Below are 8,040 nucleotides of genomic sequence, written 5' to 3' on the forward strand. Positions count from 1 at the left end.
CCACTACGCGTCCATCAGCCTTGTGTGGCCGCGCACACATTGCTGCATCCACCTCTTCAACACAAGAGTAAGTCACAAAACCAAAGCCCCTGGAACGTTTTGTTTGGGGGTCTCTCATCACCACACAATCCGTAAGTGTGCCCCATTTCTCAAAATGTTCTCTTAAGCTATCATCTGTAGTTTCAAAGCTCAAACCACCAATAAACAGTTTCCGTAACTGCTCTGGTTCTTTAGGATCATGACCCTCCTCCCCCCCGGCGGCAGCGGCGACGGCCGGAGTCCGCAAATACCTTTTTAAATAGACACAAAAGACAACTTTACACATGGCTTTCACCTGATAAGCTGCATAGGAATCAGATTGACTATTATTTGTGGAAGAAATCGTTGGGGCAACTCAATATTGGCAGTCAAAACTAGGCCAGGGTCACACTGTGGGTCAGATCATCAATTACTCATATACGAGTTCAAATTGAGGCCGAAAAAGATGAAAATAAGTCCATAGGAATAAAGATATGATCTTGAATCAACTACATCTGAATTTAATGATCATTTTAAGAATAGGTTTGAAGCAGAGAAAATAGAGAGTACAAAATGCTAATTGGTTGCTCAGTATCACTCAGCTAGAATTCATGGGCAAGAATGATATTTTGTGAATTCAAGGGGCTAACTACTTACCGCTGGCCTAGTGCAAGGAGCTGCGCTGCCAACTCAAAGGAAAGTGGTTTGAATCTACCAGCTGCTCCACAGGAGGAAGATAAGCAATCTCCTCCCATGGACTTACTGTTTCTAAAAACTCAGGGGAGGGTCAGCTATGGGTCGGTTCTGACTCTACGTTACACAACAACTTATTGAGGAAGCACGGGGGGCTTAGCTGGCATCCACCTGCACTGCTAGCCCAAAGGATTCTCCCCTAGTTGGAAACCACCAACAATTCCAGGTGAGAAAGACGTGCAGTCCCTTCCCATTGCAATTTACAGCGTTCGGGTGGGTCACTATGAATCAGAACAAACTCTATCAGTAAGTTGCCCTGAGTTGGTATCAACTCCACGACAAAGGGTTTTTAAACTTATTTATTGAACTATCTGGGGACCTAGGTCATGTTGAGATTTCCTCCCCTGAAAAATGAAAGACAAGTTGCTGTCCATTGTACCTCATACCAAAAAAGAAAGAGGTACAACACTTGATGGACTTCTTCATTTGAGAGGTAACATATACCATTGTTGTTATTGTTCATTGCCATTGAGGGGATTCTAACTCAGGATACTAATATGTGTGAAGAACTGTTCAACAGGGGTTTCAAAGCTGTGACTGTTCAACATTATTTTGACCTATTACTGGCTTACTTGAAAGCTCCAAAGTTAGGGGACTCATATAAAGAGAGGGAGTTTTCTTCTTATTGGTCCAGGCTGCAGAGTAAGTACTTCATCTTTGGCCTTTATAAGTCAGGAGTTGAATTTTGGGTGAAGTTAGGCCTTCCTTCAGCAAACAGTTATTCTTTTTGAAAAATAGCTTTTTCTCCAAAGACTGGTGAAATTGGATGCCTGGCCACCTAATACGAGGTGATCTACTTAATCATGAAATCAAGAGCAGCTAGAAACACTCCTTTAGCAAGTAAAAGTGACATACATGGCCTGGGCCCAAGCCATCCTAAAGGCACACATAGACTGCCTGGATGAGTTATTTACTTTCCTCTTTTGATATGGAGCACCTGTGTTCTAGTGGATAGGGAGCTGTGCTGCCATCCCAATGGTGGGCACTTTGAACCCACCAGATGCTCCTCTGGAGAATGGCAATTTTCTTCTGCGCCATTTGTGTGGACAATTGCATACCATAGAGTCAAACTGACCAATAGCTGACCCTCTGGAGGGTTTTCAGAGGCAGTTAATCACACAGGAGGAGATTGCCCATCCTTCTCCCACAAAGCAGCTGGTAGTCCCGAACTATGTGCCATTTATAGCCCCTGAAAACCTGCTAGAGAGTCAGCTATGAATTGATTTCTACATCCTGTGTTGACTCATATGCATGGTCTTGTGGAGAGTAGATATCCACCTGAGGACATGGGTGGCATTTGACCAAACCACTGTTTCAGAGGGTGTCTACCAAGGCAATGATGACATCAGCCAACAACCCATGAAAGCAGGAAGTAGCAGATACCCTGATGATGTTGTAGGATATGTAGAATGAAGTATATGATCTTCATACATTAACTTATTATGCTGCTTTAGAAACAGGGAGAACATATTTAAAGCATATAATACACCAATAATGTGAATAGTGTAGGCCCAGAGAGGGAATCTGTATAAGATCTAAGAGTGAGAGATTTCGACCTACCTTCTCGACAGCTACTCTTTGACTACTGTGCAAATTACAGCCTGTACTCACCTATGCTTACTTTGGAACACATAAGAAACTATGCTGCAATCCAGAGACATGGGGTTCAAATCCACCAGCTGCTATGCAGGAGAAGGATGAGTAATCTCCTCCTGTGTGATTAACGGCCTCTTAAAACCCGTTGGAGGTGCAGCTATGGGTCGGTTCTGACTAGATGACACACAACAACACTGCACTAGTTAAAAAAAAATGTTGAATTTATAAAAATACTCAAGCACCATGACAAGATAAAGGTAAATAACCCAATTGAAAAATGGGCACAGGATATGAACAGAAACTTCACCAAAGAAGACATTTAGATGACCAACAACCACAGGAAGAAATGTTCAAAATCCCTAGCTCTAAGAGAGATGCAAATCAAAACAACTATGAGATATCATCTCACCCCAGGAAGAACAGCAAAATTTAACAGGACAGCAAGCAACAGATGCTGGCGAGGTTGTGGCGAAACTGGAACCCTTATTCACTGTTGGTGGGAGTGTAAAATGGTGCAACCACTATGGAAGGCTGAATGGTGCTTATTCAAAAAGCTGCAAATAGAAATACCATTTGACACAGCAATTTCACTACTGGGAATTTACCCTAAAGAAACCATAACCACCACCCAAGCCGATATATGCACACCCATGTTTATTGTGGCTTTGTTCACAATAGCAAAGAGCTGGAAACAACCTAAGTGCTCATCAACAAACGAATGGATACAGAAGCTGTGGTATATTCACACAATGGAATACTATGCTGCATTGAACAAGGAACTAATGCAATATTATTCAAAATAGTTGACTCTGGAGAACACTATGCTGAGTGAAATATCCCAGTCACAAAAGGACAAATATTGCATAAGGCCACTGTTGTAAAACAGGACTGACATCGGGATTGTGGGAAGACAGAGAAGGAGGGGATGAATGATATATGCTACATTGAAACAGATGAGGGAGAGAACTGTTTAAAAGGGATATATGATTGGGTATTCTTGTCATGATAGGAGCCCAGTATAAAGGCTGCATAGTGGAATGGACTTGGGGGGAGGGATTGCATAACAATGAGAGTTTTATTTTTCAAGGAGAAGAGTGAATTGGGGGGAGGGGGTGGGCAGGGAGAAAGGGCAACAGTGAATGAATGGAAACCCTAAGTCTCTGTAAACTTTCATTAAAATTAATAAAAAAGACTTAAATTTAAAATAAGAAAAAGAGAGGAAAAAAGAAAGAGAGAGAGAAAGGGGGGAAAGACTAAAGAGAATTAAGAGGGAGAGAGAGAGGGCATCTGTGGGCCTAGCAGAAAGGAGTTACACGGTCATATCACAGATACACAGTTCAAATCCAGTAGCTGCTCCATGGGAGAAAGATAGACCATCCTCCTCCTTTACGATTTACGGCCTCTAAAATGCATCTGGAAACTCTATGAACTTTGAGAAAAAATGGTAGTTATAGAAAGACTTCAGGTCTTTTGTCCATAGGGTGGACTGCAATCAACAGCAACAAAAACCACTGGAGGGTCAGCCAAGCCAAAAAAGTGAAGCATTCTGCTCCTGTGAAGATTTTTAAGAATGAAAGAATTTTTTTTTCTTTTCAAAGAGAAAAGCCAACTAGGGGGTAGGGGTAGGCAGGGAGGAAAATATGCAACAATGTATGAATGGAAATTAAAAGTCTCTGTAAACTTTCATTAAAATGTCAATAAAAAAATGAAAGGAGTTTTGAAAAGGAAAAAAAATACCTTTGTGGTTAAAGATCTGACTAAATGACTTGCAATTAGTTGGTACTCAGTAATTTTTAAAAAATATTTTATTTTATTATTTTTGTGTATGTACTGTCAAATTGGATCTGACTGGTACAAGAGGAGAGTGTTCCTTCTTCTCCAGCAGAGCATCTGGTGGATTTGATCTGCATGCCTCTGGGATTGCAGTGCAGCTTCCTGCCGCTAGGCCACCAGAGCTTCCTAATTTTTTAAATGTATTAATCTATTAATGAACAAATAAACTGTTATGTTCTTCCCCCCAAAAAAAAGTAGTGCTGTGAAGTCAACCCTGATTCGCGGTAATCATATGTGGATCAGAGTAAAATTGTGCTTTTTTCCCCCGATTTATACAAAGATGTTAGTCACAGAAATATTTATGACAGAAAAAAATAGATAATAACCTAAATGTAAAATTGTGCTCTGTAGGGTGTCCAATGGCTGGGTGTTTTGGAAGTAGACCACTAAGACTTCCGAGAAGTTTCTGGGTAAACCTCTAATTTTTTATTTAGCAGCGAACATGTTAACTGCTTATACCACTCAAGGATTCCATACAATGTATTTGAAATTACACCTTTTGTAACTGTTTAAGTTTTGTTTTACATATTAACTTAGAAATGTGTGAGACTTTACTGCACCAAGATTTGAGTAGCCATGCTAGGCTGTATGAGAGTCTGAAATCAGAGGCTACTTAGTTTGTGCATAGACAGACAGTCTAAAAATGGAACCTTAACTTCCTTTTAAATGTTGATACGAGTCTGGAATCATGTTGGCATTTTAAAAACTGCCTTTCCAAACGGCAGCGTCTTTAACCGTGGTGCTGACTTGAGCCATATACGTCAAAGATGATTTTCTTTTTCTCTGATGTCTGGCAGGAGAAAAATTCAGCAATCTCCTGTGTGTTTCATACACTTGGAAAACCTGCTGGAGGGTTGGCTATGAGTTGTTTCTGACTCAGTGGCAACGTGTTTGAGGTTCTTTTTCTGACCAGTTCAGGATGTTGAATCTATTTTCAAAGTGTCTTTGTCACCATAGACAAGTACAAGCAAGATGGATCTTGAGATATGGCATTATCTGCATCTTTACAACAGACCTCCAGAAACAGATGTTTCTGGAGAAAGAACAAAAGAAGTCACAGCTGACCCTCCAGTAGGTTGTTATAGACTATAAATCACACAGGAGTATATTGCCCATCAAGCAGCTGGTGGATTTGAACTGCCCGTCCTTGGGTTGATAGTGCAACACCTCATCCATTACTGTTGTTATATGTTGTCGAGTCAACTACGACTCAGAGTAACCCTATGCACAGTAGTTCTGAACCTTACTCTATCCTGAGCCCTGAGCCAAGCTCACTGTCTCTGACACACCTAATCTCATTACCCAGTAATTGTGTCAATCTATCTCATCTGGGGTCTTCCTCTCTTGTGCTGTTGCTCAAACTTTCCAAGCATAATGTCCTTCTCTAAAGACTGGTCCCTCCTGGCTATATGCCCAAAGTATGTGAGATGGAGTCTTGAAATCTTTGCCTCCCAGGAGAAGCTTTGTTTCACTTTCTCCAGGACAGATCTGTTAGTTCTCTTTGACATCCATGGTATGTTTAATACTCTTCTACAGCACCACAACTCAAAGGCATTGATTTTTCTTCTGTCATCCTTAGTCATTGTCCAGCTTTCTGATGGATAGCAAGTAATTGAGAAGACCATGGCCTGGATCAGACTCACCTTAGTCTTCAGACTGACATCATTACTCTTTAGCACTGTGGAGAAGTCTCTGACATCTGACTTCCCCAATGCAATTCGTCTTTTGATTTCCTGGCTACTGGTGCCAAGAGTGTTGATTATGGAGCTGGGCAAGCTGAAATTTTTAACAATCTCAATCTCTTCTCCATCTATCATGGTGCTGCCAATTGGTCCAATGATGAGAATCTTTGTTTTCTTGATGTTGAGCTTTAATCCATATTGAAGACTACAATCCTTGACCCTCTGCATCAAATGCTTCAGGCCCTGCTTCCTGTCCAGGACCACTCTGTACTACCCTGAATGGCATATACTTTTGACCAATCATATAATCTCACTTATGCTTTATGAACTTATGGTGACTAAATTTTCAAACTTTGAGATGTTATTTTGGTTATGTGCCCCTATAAACAACATATCTGAATCTTGCCCTATCCTGAGCCATCCTCACCATATGGTCGAGCCCGTTGTTAGAGCCACTGTGTCAATCCATCTCATTGAGGGTCTTCCTCTCTTTCATTGACCTTCCATCTTTCTGAACATGATGTCACTTTCCAAGGACTGGTCCCTCCTGACAGCATGTCCAAAGTGTGTGAGATGAGGTTTCACCCTGCTTTAAGGAGCCTCCAAGGAGCACCCTGGTTAAATTTTCTTCAAGATAGACTTATCGCCTTTTCTCTCCTGGCCTTTCTGCCAGTCATGAACTGTGTAAGCTTTAGTTCCTGATCCAAGGATATATTCTGTTTGTGGTCCAGTGGAGCGAGTAAATTATTTTATGACAAGGGACATTTCTGGCCTGAACACTCTCCCTCAATAAAATTAATTTGCTTTCATTTAAGTAAAATCCATGATGTTGCTGTATGACAGGCCATGCTCTCAGAAAAGCTCTTTTCTTGTCTTACTGTCCTGCTGTTTCTACCTTGAAATTCTTAATAATTTTTAAACCCACCCCACTGGTGTAAGTTCTGACTCACAGTGGCCCAATAGAGCACAGTAGAACAGGCCATGGAGTTTCCAAGGCATAAATCGTTTAACAGCTTGCCTCATTTCCCTTGGGTGGAGTAGCTTCTGAGTTCAAACTGCCAACCTTGAGTTTAGCAGACAAGCATTTTAACAACTGCACTATCATGAATTCTTAATTTATTGATAAGATTAAGACACTCCTATTTTTATTTTGCCAGTGCTAGTTGAGAGGGAGAGAGCTTTAAACAATGCAGTGGTTAACGTCTTTGCTACTAACCACAGGCCCAGCGATTTGCACTTACCAGCTGCTTCAGGAAATCTGTCCAGCTTGGAATCCCTGGGGGCAGTTCTGCTGTAACTTTACAGGGTTGCTATGAGTCAGAACTGGTTGGATGACAATGGGTGTGGGAGGCTGTGTAATTTTTCAAACTGATTTTAAGAGAAAGGAAATCAAACATTTGAAGACCACTGGCCTAAACCTTCAGGATGTTGGAATACGAAGTCTAGGATGGTTGGAAATCTCTCTTGCTTTTTATTCTGAGATTTCCCCTTCATTTCCACACACAGAAAACAGGCACAGAGCTCAGCAATTGCCTGTGTGGAGAAGGAGGGTGGATATAATGAAAGTACAGTGAAAAACTAGAGCTTTTCTGTCTGCACACGTGGTGCTCCCTGTGGAGAGGACTCACACAGATGTGCCCTTCAGCCAATGCCAATGCCAGTACTGGGCCCGTTTTCCCTGCCTCCTTACTCTCATTCCATATCAGCTTCCATGAAGAATTGTAAGAATTTCCTCATCAAGAAAGAACATCAAGGTTATCCCCCTTGATGAAAGTCTCTGAGTAATGAAAATACTTAACTAGTTGGGCCAACCAACAGGTTGGAAGTTTGTATCCACTCAGAGGCACCTCAGAAGAAAGCCTGATTTAAAAAAAAGAAGGAGGAGGAGGAGGAGAAGAAAAAGAAGAAGAAGAAAGCCTGGGAAATTGACTTCAGAAAACATAACCATTAAAAATTGACTTCAGAAAACATAACCATTAAAAACCCCATGAGAGAGCACAATTCTACTCTGATATACATGAAATTGTCAAGGGTTGGAATAAACCCAATGGCAATGGATCCTCACCTTGAATCCTGGAGTTGGACCTCAACCTTCCTAAGACATTTCCTAGCACTTAAAAATTTTTTTTTATTTCTTTTATTTTAATTTTTATTTTAT

At 41.1% G+C, this 8,040-nt stretch overlaps 1 pseudogene; it reads right to left on the bottom strand.

The window, feature by feature from the left end:
* Positions 1–7,271: 7,271 nt before the first annotated feature.
* LOC102852994 overlaps positions 7,272–8,040 on the bottom strand; it is a 2,791-nt pseudogene continuing 2,022 nt past the window's right edge.

Source organism: Elephantulus edwardii, unplaced genomic scaffold (genome assembly GCF_000299155.1).
Source record: "Elephantulus edwardii isolate Elephantulus edwardi_28Jun2011 unplaced genomic scaffold, EleEdw1.0 scaffold00033, whole genome shotgun sequence".
NCBI classification, from domain to species: domain Eukaryota; kingdom Metazoa; phylum Chordata; class Mammalia; order Macroscelidea; family Macroscelididae; genus Elephantulus; species Elephantulus edwardii.